The 13,225-nt window shown below is 42.6% G+C and overlaps 1 protein-coding gene across 2 annotated transcripts in view; it reads left to right on the top strand.

The window, feature by feature from the left end:
* Positions 1–13,225, top strand: part of PRKAG2 (protein kinase AMP-activated non-catalytic subunit gamma 2) — a 213,301-nt gene that overhangs the window by 84,533 nt on the left and 115,543 nt on the right. The gene's annotated exons all lie outside the window — the stretch shown is intronic.

Raw genomic sequence — 13,225 nt, 5'->3', positions numbered from 1 at the left:
ATTACATTTTAATTGGATATGAGTGCATTAGTATGACCTGTAGCTTACAGTAGGCTTCTACAGCACTGACACAATTTTCACAGATTTTCTTCAAGGAAAGAAAATTATTTTCCTCTAACAGGAGGAAAGGGTGAGCGAAGAGGTGCAAGTTGAAGTTTGAGGCGCTGTGAAAAGTGATTTCAAAATTGTCATTGGGGAGCTGCTTTCCAGTTTGTTTTAGGCTGGCTCAAAACTGCATGAACTGCTCTCGTGAGACAAGTGGGGACCTGCTGCTCCAAGACATTGTTGAGTCCTGGCTGCAGTGGGGAGGCACTTCCCATGTGTGCCACTTTTGTGAGGGCTGTAATGCCAAGAGAAAGCAGTGACACATCTCAGTAAAGCAAACGGAGGTGATCCAAAGCAAACACAGGAGGATGACCTGCACTGGGAAAAAACACAATGCAGGTGACACTTTTCTTCTATGAGCTCTCCCTGCACAGCCAAAACATGTACAAATAAATGAGAACAGCTTCATTTCACCGAGTGGAAATCAGGGAGTTATCCCTGCAGATAGGCTGAAATCAAATACTGAATTATTTTATTAGAAGTAGATGGTTGTATGAAATTTAAGTCATTGAAATGTAGCTTTTCTGATGGGTCTGAGTGCCTCATTTGAAAGACATCAGAGGATTTTCAGTGCTCCTTTTCCTTCTGAAACAATTGGTTCAAGTAGCAGCAGTACTCATGATACATTAATGATCTGTCAGTTTGACCAGCAAAAGAAATCAATTAAAAGCATCCATTGACCTAAAGCTTTGGCTTGTGGTGCATGAGAGCAAAAGATAAATTTAGCTCAGAATTAAAACTTGCTTTTGGAATATTGAATTGAAAATTACACAGCTTCGAAATGCTTGATGCTGGTGGTCAGATTTGAATAATGGTTAATTTTCAGTGCACTTGAGAAAGGGAATGTTTTTCAGTATAAAGTTTTAGTGTTCTGCTTCCTCTTAATACTTTTTCTCCTTCTGAAATTCAATATTATTAACTGTGGTGCCTGAAGTAATCCATAAGGAGGACTCCTGGTGCTCTCATAATAATGGTCCAGGTTGTATTTTTTCAAAAGACTGTAAGAAGCAAGACAGAATGATTGTCATTCACCTGATTCATTCTAATAATTCATTGTTTTGTAGAACATCTCGTGGTTAGATGATGTGTGACCAAATGCCTATGACTCTACTAATTTTTACCCATAGATGGAGCAAGTAGCTCTCATTTGCAGTAACCCGGGGAGGAAATTGGGAAACCTGCCACACTGCTGCCAGATTGGAGGCCTTTGGATTGTGGCTGATCTCTGCTAAAATTTTTCTTCAAGCACTAGACTGAAGTTCATTCCCTCCCAAGATTTTACTCCGTATTTGTGGTGTTTAGGTGACAGCTTGCAGAGAAGTGAGTTTAGCCCAGGAGAGGCTGTTTGTGGAGGGTTGGCTGCTGGGCACAGACATTTCACCTTCCCTTTCCTCAAACTATTTCCCACCATTTCTCTTCAGGAATGTTTTCCTGCAGAATGGCACCGTGCAATGGGGCGTCCTTCCTCATGCCACCTGCTACAAGATACATTTGGATTTTTCTTTGCTAAATCAATACATTCCTCCCGTGGTCCTGGAGCCCCCCAGCCTTCAGACCACAACCACTCATCAATTCCAGCCTGCACTGACTCTGAAGCTGAGGCCACTCCATTTCCAGCTCTTCTTTCCCCATGCTGGATGGGCAGGCAGGGGGGATGCAGAGGGAAAGGGCAGGAGGCAGCTTTGGTCTGTGGCTGTGACTGCTGTGCAGGACAGGAGGAGCAAGGTGGGGAAGGACAGAGCTATTTGGTCCAGGTCCACCTTGGGAGGATGATGTAGACTCTTCCACAGTCATCCCATAAAACCTGGAAAAGGAGAAAAGCTGTTTGCCTTGCTTTATTCTCCAGTACTGGTGTGCAAGGGCATCTAATCATCTTTTTTCAAGCTGGCTTTGCCCTCAGAGGCAGACAAGGGGACCAACGCTGTTCATTTTGGTCTCATCTACACCAGAAAAATGACTTTTTGCAGACAAAATGTGTCAGCACTGCTGCAGCTAAGCTGGTGCTGCACACATGGCCAGAGACCAGCCACGTTCAGCATCATTTCTCCTGCCAGTTACTGATGTCTGCTGTCAGCAGCAGATGATTTGTCTGGTTAAAACGTGCCTATGGTGATTGTTCTTAGTTTATTTGGAGATATCTTTCAATGTGCTTCCCTTTTCACCTTAGTTCCTTATGGTTGGTGTTGTCTGCACAGGGGGAGTACATTCAGTATATTTTTATTTCTCCCCTCTCTGTCTAGGCAAGAAGGATTTTTCAGACTTTTCAAATTCCTGATTATTTATATTCAATCATTTTTAAAAAAGGAAAAAAAATATAGGAAAAAAAAAAGAAAGATTTTTTTTTCAGTCTCTGACCTTCATCTGTAGGATATGGGACAGACCTGTGACCAGATTGATTCTCATTTTATATCTCTTTCCTGGGATTTCAGCTGTGGAACATACTGCAAATAACCAAACTTTTTAATAACTCCTTGTGATGTATGGACAAGACCTTAGTTTTGTATTTGCTCTTTTAGAGACTGCTGCTGGCATGAAGGGGAAATAGAAACTGCAGTTTGAACATCTCCAAGGGCTGATGAACTGCTGCTCTTCTTTGTGTCTTTTGATGAAAGTTGTCTGAAGGGCACTGCTGATGTGCAGGTGACTTTTCCACACAGGCAGCAATGTAAGCAGTAGTAAAGCTAAAGAGTAGTAAATAGTAAAGCTTTGCTGCCTTAAGCTTCCTTAATCAGAGGAAATAATTTGGAAATAAATTGTGGGGGAAATTTTTGTGGTTGTGCTGTTTATATTTAACTGTATTTTACAGATCTGAGAATATATGTAGGAGCAGACCTTCAATTGTATTTATGTGTCCATTTTCCATTTTGATCAATCATTTCAGAATCTGGTCTCTAAGCAAGTATTTTTTTATAAATGGTGGAGAAGTCTAATTCATTTTAGTAGGTTTGTTCACACATTTAAAAGTACCTTGCTTTTCCTGATTCTAAGTGAATGCTTGTCATAATTCCACTGAAAAAGCATTGTGCATCCAAGATTCTTTACTGTGTAGTTGGAGTCTGGAGGAGCAATAATGACTTCAGGTATCAGATCCAAGTTTTACAGATATCATGGGGTTTTCCAGCCTCTTAGATAAAGTGCTTGGAAAATACCTCAAAAATGGACTGAATAAACATGATAAATATTAACTCAATCGGTTTTATGATTTGGAAAAATATGTAATGGAAGGTTACAAGGCAGGAGAGTAACTGGGTTGAGGAATACAGTGTGTGTAGTAGAGTGGGTAAAAGACAGTGAAATCCCAGGCTCAGCTCTTATGGCCCTTCTTGGGTCAGTGTGAGTTATGACTGAGCTTGGTCTGATTTTAACAATAAAATAAGCCCCATAAAAATGATGGTAAATCGCTGTGCATTAGGGTCAATAGGGCAAGGAGCTGATCACTCTCATGTCTCAGTTTATGGGCTTTGTGGAAATGAGCCTTTGCTTTTTTCAGCCTTTGTGGCCGTGAAAACATCTTGAAGGAGAGCCCTGCTGAGAACCAGTGGTTTGACTGAGAGGGTTTTATAGACTTCATGCAGACTCTGCCACTTGCTTGCAAGGTTTTCTAGATCTGTTTGCTGCTTTCACATGTGCATTTTCCACTGACCATAAAGGTAACATTCCCATTTGTGTGGGAAGTAACCATGGGCAGCACTGCAGTGTCACAGCTGAGCTGGTACAAACCATCACATGAGCTTCCAGCAGCTGCTTTAGCAACTCCTCACTTCCAGCAGTCACTGGCAGAGTCACAAACTGGGCAGGGAGAACCTGGATCATCTCTTTGGATTCACTCAGGGGCTGGAACACCTTCAAGTTGTGCAGTGATCATCTGACAGTGGAGTTGTCATTAGCCCATTTGATCTGTACAGCAAATTTAGAAGCAGGTTGTTACTGGGAGAAGGATATGTGGAAAAACAGAGAAAAAAGTATAAAGCTCTGCTTGGTGCCAGGTTTAGGATTTTTTTCCCCCATTGTCATAGTAAATCTGATAAATATCAGTCTGAATTAGGAGATCTAGGAAGCAGTCTTTTGTCCTTGCAGTCTGACAGAGGTGAAACTGCTGTGGAAATGGGGTAATTCCAACCTGTGTCACTGATCTAATTCCTGTTCTCCTGAATCTGTGTAGTGCAGCTGAATCTTTCCATGCTGCTTTCTCTTTGACCAAAGCGAGCTCATGTTTCCTTTGTCAAAGCCAAGGAGAGCAGAGATGCCACTTCTTAAAATTAATTAGTTTAGTATTTTCTAGCCCAGTGAGTTAATTGATTTGAGGTTTATTGTGAGTAGAATAATAAATACATCAGCTGGAGAAAGCTAGAAATCATGTTCTTAGTGTGAAATGACAGGCAAAGTCTTCTACTCACATCAGAAAACAGGTCTTGGGTCTGATTTTTGGACAGTGATCTATGAACGATTCCCATCCACCTGAACCTTTCAATAAATCTGTTTGATAATCCATCAAAACTTCTGACAAGCTTCCCTGGCACAGTGTGGGACTGAATACTGAATAAAGGACATCACTGTGCAAAGCACCCAGTTCAGGTTTATAAAAGCACTTTGTTACTCACAGGCACTCACATTTTAACCAGAGGTCCATGCTCCCCAAATTTTGCACTATTTTCTGTTTTTACCTCTCTGTGCTGTGCCAGTGTTGTATGAAATGGTTTGTGCTGCTGAGTGGGTGGTGTGTGGATGCTCCACAAAAAAAGGTGCAGAGGATAAGGCAGGGAGATGAGGATCTGTGGGGGTACAGTGTGAGGCTGGAGTAAGCAAAAATGTTGTAGTGAATGCCATTTTTAGAGTCATGCCCGGAATAGAAAAATTTCTAAAGGGAAGATTTTAGTCAGTAGAATCATCTCTGATGATCCATCTCTGGCTACAATCTGCAATTGGTATTCTCACACAGTGCTTCCCCTTTGCTCTGCTTGGGTATGAGGATTTGTTATCCAGCTGAACAGCTAAACCAGTGCATCTACAGAGCATTGCTGAAAGATCCAAATGTCAGAAATTACCTGATTTATGACAGCCCTAAATCCAGCAGTGGTGAGGGCTAAGTGACAAACCCAAAGCCAGCAGAGAGCTTACAGAGGTCCCTGTGCCTGGGATCTCTGAGATGGATCAGTAGATCCATCAACCACCCAACCACCAGGGAAGGCTGGTTCTAGAAATGGCACCAAGGGTTAATGAAATCCAATTTTCTTATTTTAGTTTTAAAACAAAAGCAAAAGAGAAAAAAATTACTAAAACCAACCAACTAAAAAAAAAAAAACAAAAAACAAAAAACAAACAAACAAACAAACAAACAAAAAAACCCCCCAAAACCCCCCAAAACCCCCAAAAAACAGAAAACAAAACAAACAACAACAAAAAAAAACACACCCCCAAAACCCCACAAACAACAACAAAAAATGGGTTGTGGATTGTTTGGTTTTGATTTGTTGTTGTTTTGGATTGTTTTCGATATAAACTTTCAGCTATGCCCTTTTCTTTTGCAGTTCACAGAGTATTTGAACATTCTTCTGTAACTAAAAAAAAATATTCTTGTCTTAGATGATGAAAATATTAATGTGTGTAGCTGATATGTAAAACAAGTACTCAGAGCTTTTGATGATCAACCATCAAAGCACCTCAGTCCTTTAGTTAAATTTATTTTGAAGCTTGCCTTGGGTTTCCTGTACGCACACTGCATTGGTTGGCAGCTGTGGTGGGTTTCTTTGTAGTTTGCTTCTTGCAGCATCTCCTGCTGTTTACGGCTCTCTGAGCCCCAGAATTGAGTGAGTGCAGGGTTGGGAGCCCTGTGTGGGCGTGTGACACGGGACTGCGGTGACAAGAGCGTGGGAGCAGCTGTGCCAGACACTGCCACACTGTGCCAGCCCAGACTGCACCTCCCTGGCAGCTCCTGCAGCACTGTGAGATGTAGGTGCCCTCCTGTGGGCATCCCACTGCTTCTCCTGCTTGTTTGCCTGCCTGGAGATGCTTTGGGTTAGGGTTTGAGCTAAGAGCCTTTGACTGTGTTTGCTGTTGTTTCGTTTTGTTGCTGCTTTTTGTTGTTGTTGGGGGTTTTTTTGATATTTTTGTTTGTTTGTTTTTGGTGGGGTTTTTTGTTTGTTTGTTTTGTTTTTTTGGTTGGTTGGTTGGTATTTTGGTTTTTTGTGGGGTTTTTTTGGTGGTTTTTGTTTTTTTGTTTTTCCCTCCACTTCTAAACCAATTAAAACATCAGGGACTAAAAGCATCCCTCCTCCAAACTGCAATTTCAGCAGCCTGGTCAGGAAATCAGCTTCTCCTCCCCTCATCCCAGGAGAGTTTGACATTGCCCTCAGGTCAGGATAGGACACTCCATATCAAGGTGGACATTTAATTGCGTTGATAAATGCATGGACCATCATGCTGTTAATTTTTGGCTGAGGAACACACGTGGAGGTAAGCCATTAATCAAATTTTCTTCCACAAACACCATTATTTGGGGATAACAGAGCATTTCATTTCAGGGTCACTGTGAATGTATCTGCTTCATCTCCTGCCTGAGCTGGGCAGAAGGTCTGGTGTCAGATTTGTTTGTTTAACCTCAGGATAAGGTTTCCACAGCTCTTCATGTTCACAGTCTTTCCATGAAGCTGTTTAGTGGTGAGAGACTGTACTTGGCCATGGCTCCAACAGGATGACACTTTGCACTAAAGCCTTTTCTCTAATTCCACTTTTGCACTGACATGCCCCAAAGCATGAGCACCCAGAGGCCAAAACTGGCTTTAATCCATGCAAAACTGGCTTTAATCCATGCAAAATATCTAAACTCCACAAAGGTCAAGACTTTCTGGGGGGAAAGTGAAAGAATTTCACCTTAATACAGGAGCAAGAGTAGCTACAGGTGGCAAATATTGCCCGAGTGGTTTATTCTGTTTAGCAGCTCTATTAGTGCTGCCTCCTTTGTGTGTAGTAGAGAAGGGCTGAGTTTGGCCGTGTTCAGTGCACCTTGAAGGATTTCTGAAAGACAAGAAGCACCAGTGGCAGCTGAAATGAGTAGCCAGCTAATAAACTGGGCTTTTGGCAAAGGAGCCCCCAGCAAGGCAGCACCAGCCTAAACTTGGTCAGGAGAATGATGAAATGAATGAGGGGTTAGCTGAGTTTTTTCACCTTTTAGAAGAAAGTATTGCCTCGTGCAGCAAAGCTGGTTCAAATGTATTTCTACCTCTGTGAAGATTAAATTTTGCTCTGTTATATGCATTTAAATGCATTGGATTTACTACACCTGACTTTTTCACAGTGACACAGGGGAAGATTTGATCACTGGGCTCTGAACCCAGTGGAACAATTTCCAGACTTGCCTGCCTGAAATTAATAGTAAATCCCTGCTGAGCCATCTAAGTCAGTTGATCTGAAGAAAAAAGCAAAAACCTCCTTAAAACTGAACTAAACAAACCAAAACCCCAAACTAACAAACAACCCCAAAACCACCAACCCACCAAACCAAACAACCAGAAATATCTTGACTAATTTCAGCAATATTTGCTCATCCCCCCTGTCAAGGTGGTGAACAATAAGCAATAGTTTCCTACATGTGGATCTAAGTGTTGGGTTTTGTCCTTAAAAGCCAGAGGAAAATCCTTACTTCTAATGCAATCAAGGGGATAAATAGTAAGTTGGGAGGAGTTTTGCTGATCTGACATCTTGTATGTTTGCTGGTGTTCACAGAAATCTTTCAAACAAATGGTGGGGATTAGTGCAAACCCATTTGTACAGCTGTCTAGATTTTGTTGGATCAGGAGCCCAGTCTGCAGAAAAATTGGTGGATTATCAGCAAATTCTTACTAGTGCCAAGGGAAGACAGGTAGGGAGAGACATTCTAAATTTACAGAAATGGTCAAAGCCGTGGCTGTGGAGTGACAGATTTGGGCTTTGTTGCAGATGTTAAAAACATTTTTCTTTTTCCTTGTTTGTTGTAGAAACAAGACTGAAAATGAAGCTGAGATTTAACATTTTTCTCAATTTCATTGATGTATATAATAAATAGCCATGCCTTTGGGATTCCTTTGCAATGGGCCACATTCCCTTGAAGATTGTTTAAGCAAAGAGGACTTCTGCTCTGGTGCTATCCAGGCCACTGGAGTGAAGAACGTGTAAAAAACACTAGAATATGAAAATGCAAATAAGAAGATTAGCATGTCGTATTTCTGTATGTTATATGGAACATCTCCATGTAGCAATAGTCACACATATCCATGCTGCCAGATAAATCCTGAAAGATAAGGCTCTCCTGATTTTTGGTGGTGTGGGGGGGTGTGTGGAGTTTCTGTGCAGGAGAGATGTCAGCAGAGGGGTTCTGCCCCATGCTGTTGTGTTGCTTTTTCATTTAACCACAGAGTTTAGGGGTGATGAAGAGTTGAAATCTCAGATGTTTTTTAAAGGAGAAAGCCCCACACTCGAGGATGGTGGCTACCTTGGGACCCTCCCCAGCCTCAGAGAATGGTGCTGGAGGAGCACGTGGCTTTTCCAGAGGGTGACATTTGGGGTAAGGCTCCTCATGATGTTTGGCTGTGCTGACAGCTGGAGAAGCTGTGGGTGGCTGCAGTCCCCTCAGTGACCCAGGAGAGGTTGTGCAGCACCCAGGAAACCACAGGTCAGAGAAGAGGGGATTGAGAACCTTTTGGAAACTGGCCTTAGGTCAGCTCTTGTTCCAAAGACAGTTATTTGGCATGGGTTTTGTTACAGACATGTCACTGCAATTAAATGGCATTAAAGTCAACCCAGCTGCTGCTGAGGGCTGGCCAGGAATCATGCTGCTGTTAGAGTCACCCAGCATTTTGGGATGAGCTTTGAGTGTCTGGAGCTTTGTTTGGGGCAGCTGGAAGCCACAGTGGCTATCACAGAAAGTCCCTACAGCCCCTCTGTTGGGAAAGCCAGGAGATGGAGACAGTGAACATTGTCAGTGGAGGAGTTTACAGAGCAGAATGTGTAAAAATCTGTGCTGCAGAATGGGAAACTTATATCCAGGGCATGCAGCTCCTTCCCTGGAGAGCCCAGCTACAACCTCAGGAAGGGGGAATGCCAGCAGACCTACAGCGATGGTGCCAGAGCTTTAGCAGTTCTTGGTTCTGGTTTAGCCAAGAGAGACAAGAGAGGATCCAGCTGCCTCGAGCTGGGCTGGGAGTCTCACCTGTGCTTGGAAAAGAGAATTGGAGAGTGTGATTATAGGACTCACACCACCATTCTCACTCCTTATTGCATTTTCAATTAAAGAAGAGCTGTGCAATGAGAGAAGGCTTTTCTTGTGCACAAGTGTGTATTCAGTGGGTGCATCCTGGCACTGCCTCCAGGCACTGACTTTTTCATCCTCAAACACATCCAAGTGCTCTGGTGGTTCCAGCAGCATCAGACTCGGGGAAGGCAACATCAAAAGGCATCACCACAAAACAAGCCTTGAGTCATCTCTACCTTTCTTTCCTCTGCCTGTCATTTTGTCCGTTCCAGTTTTAAAGCTGAGAAGAAGAGAGATACTTTTCAGGGCTTGTTTCTGCTTCTAGGTTTCCATCTAGCTTTTGTCAACATCAAGGTTTTCAGAGCAGTTTTTTTTGCCAGTACTTAAATTTTAGGATTTGGAGTGCTCCAACAGGAAAGTGTCTTCTCCTCACAGAGCTGTTGATGTTGACAGTGCCCAAAATCTCATGTTTGCTACCACTCTAATGAGAGGTAAAACAGGATAACATTGGATAGATGAACCTCATAATGTGTTCACAATGCTTTGTGCTTGGCATCAGCTGGGAAGAGTTGTGAGATTGTGGTACATATGTGTACAACATGTTCTTGTTGCATTCAAGTTTTATCGACCCTTTTGAGATGATGCAGTTGTGATGTTTAGTGTAAAAATAGATGGATTTTTTGACCAAGAACTGGAGGAGGAAGGAGAGTATGGTCTTTGCTTCAGCATGGCTAAACTGAGTCATTCCCCAGGGCAGAAGGAATGGGGACCTGACGTTTGGGGTGGCATTATTGAAAGACCTGCTTGCTTATTCAAATCCTGTGACATTATTAGATAAATAAAACAAATGACACTAAAGAAAGTATCTGAACAGCACATAATTTCCTTTGGAAAATAACCCTGCAGGGGGGTGAAATCGCTGCTGTGGGGCACTGGGATAACTGCACATCGTTCCTCACTTGGGAATCCTGTCAGGGACCAGACTGGAAAAATTGTCTGCAGTAGATGTTTTTTACTTCTCTGTCATCTAGCTGCCAGGAAGAGTAGTTTAGTGCTGTATTTTGTATATGCACTTTGGTCCTGTTTCTGTCTCTTCATGAAGCTCTCTAAAGTCCTTCCAAATTCTTTACCATAAAGGATAATAAAACACTGCAGGACTTCATTAAATGGCATCCAGAACTCTTTTCTTCAAACACTAAAGCACAAATCAGATTGGGAGCAGAACAGCAATAAAGGGAAGGATCGGGGGAAATTCGCTTCCCTTTGGAGCAGCTGGATTTTTGCCATCAGCGAAAACCTGGAATCCATCCACTGTAACACAAAATTAGCAGGTACTTAATAATGCTCTTTTTTCCCAAGACTCCATGGATACCCACCAGTAGTGATTTACTGTAAGTACTCCATGAAAAGCAATGTTAAATCCTGCTGCCTTCTGCTTTGGAGGTCACGGAGAGACAGCTGAGCAAATGAAATACTGTCACTGGGAAAGAAGGAGCCAAGTCTTAATCACATAAACAGATTCTCATACACTTTTGCCATGCTATTTTATAAAGTGTTTATATAACTGAAAGGATTAACCTGAAGCAAAAAAAAAAAAAAAAAAGCTAGAAAAAATATTTTTACGACTTCTTATTTATGGCTTTACTATGGTTGAGGAATTAGTTTGCATTTTACAAAGCCGAAAAGTGGGAGAGGAGAGAGAAGGAGGGATCTGAATAAGGAGAGATATTTGCACGGATCTCAAAATATTAAAGAAAACCTAAAATCCCAAGGAGTTACTTCTGTCAAATGCAGACCCACAGGCAAATCCAAGGCTGGAGCAGGACTCAGTATCCAGGCAACGTCAACATTTTTTCTTAAGCTTCTGCCAGTACCGCTGACAGCTTTTGCCACTTTATGGTCACATTTTAAAAAAGCAAATGCCTGACATCACTGACATTCTTAGAAATTACTTTCTTGTCCATCCAGCAGATGCGAGGCTCAGCAGCACACAGCACGTGCACATCTTGCAAAAACTCCGAGGGAAAATCCTGTGATGGGTTCATGGCTAGGAACTTGTGTTTCTCTCTAAACCTGGCACTTTGTTTCCCCAAAGTTTCTCATCCTCTGCCTCGGACACAGATACTTGCTGTGCACTGGGGAAGGAATCTTGTTCAGTTAAGCCATTTATAAGCAATTTCTGCCACTTCACTGAAGGCTGCAGGATTAGAGCAGCCCTTTGCTGTGCTAAGGAAGCCTCTAGCTCTTCTTTCCTAGCTCTTTTTACATGGTGCAAAAGCCAAAGAGGTAAATGAGGTTGAGAGCTTCATTAATATGCTAATAATGCTAATATTGGAGGGGAAGAAGCCCTTGATTTGCAGCCTCAAAGGGCTAATGTGGGCACAGAGTAGTGCAGCCTGGTGGGCTCAGTGCTGTAAAGAAAGGTCATTTGTTTGCCATGTCCTTGGAGAAGTGCAAGTGATTTTGTGCTGGTGTTGTTAACACAGTGGAATTTTCTTGGAGCTGAGCAGTCAAAACTGTTGAAGAGCCAGCTTCATTCTTCACCATGGGCCAACTCAGGGAGCACCACTCCCCAGTGGCTGCATGCTTTGTGCCCTTGCAGCAGACAGCAAAACCATCTGTCACCTCGGGAAGTGCCTGGTGACAGCAACCAAGGAAAGGTTGTGAAGACACGAGGAGTTCCCAGCCGTGAAGGGGATAACCACAAAAACCCGGTGAAAACTTGCTGCTGACAGGAAGATGCTGAGCTCACTGCTGGCTAAGTAGCTGAGCACATTAGGAGGAGATGCAGAGGGAGCTGCTAAGCTGCAGAAAGCCCTTTGGGCTTTTCCCATGTTTTGGTGAAGTTTCATTAATTAATGTAGTTGAAGAGTGTTAATTTTGTAGCAGGTAAATAGGGAGGACTGAAGTGTGCAGGGGGAATTTGATGGAGTGATTTAGGCTGGTGGTGTTGAGGGCTCTGATTCAAAGATCAGCAGGATTTTCCTAGTCAGTGCTGTGCTTGGCACAGGAGCTTGTATCACATCTTTTAACACGTGCAGGAAAAAAACCCACTCAGAAATTAATTTAAAGACATCTTGAGTAGCTCAGTTTTGCTGCAGTGAGCCTGGGTTTTACTACTGAGGCCAGTGGAAGTTTGGGTTGAGGGTTGGTGCTTTCCACCCTGGACTTACCCTTGTCTGAGCAATTCCTGAAGCCATAGGAATTTTGCTGTTTGCCTTTGAACACATAGGCCTGTAATGGATATAGGCAGCAAATAAACAGGGAGGAAAGCCAGAAATCTGTGGTCACCATAAAAATCTACTTCATCTACTCTGGGTCTTTATTTTCTTTAATATTTTTAATTAACTTTCTGGTTAATAGGAGTACAAAAGGGATTAGTCTAAGCATGAGACTCTTGCAGTGCAGTAACATCTGAAAGCAGATTTTCATCTGAAGCTGTCACAGAGATGATGTGGGGTTTCCCTGGTTGTGCAGTTGCCTGATAGCAGAGTTTAGAATAAAACCAGTCTATTAATGCCATACTCAGTCCAATTTCAGTGTTTCTTTCTCCCCTCCTCTGCCCTGAAAGTATTTTATTATGACTGGAGACAACCTACCTGGTTTAAAGGAATATGTGGCTTAGAGCAGTAATTTCTGTTTGCATCTGTTAGCACAGAGGTTTTAATTTATTTTTTTTTTAACTCCAGTGACGTGCTTGCAAATAAGCTGAGCATCATATTTGCCAGGCTTTATTGCCAGCTGCCAGGTGATGATAGAGTGGGGGTTTTTTCCACAAATATGTAACAATAACAGAAGTGTTCAGTCTGGAACAGGTTTTTTATAGGCTGTTTTAGGCAACCTTGACTCTGAGAGCCAGAACTGCACCAGGTGGGAGAAAGCTCTCCTGGGCCT

Source organism: Sylvia atricapilla, chromosome 1 (genome assembly GCF_009819655.1).
Source record: "Sylvia atricapilla isolate bSylAtr1 chromosome 1, bSylAtr1.pri, whole genome shotgun sequence".
Lineage (NCBI taxonomy): Eukaryota > Metazoa > Chordata > Aves > Passeriformes > Sylviidae > Sylvia > Sylvia atricapilla.
The sequence above is the reverse complement of the archived record's forward strand: the minus strand, read 5'-3'. Positions and strand labels throughout refer to the sequence as shown.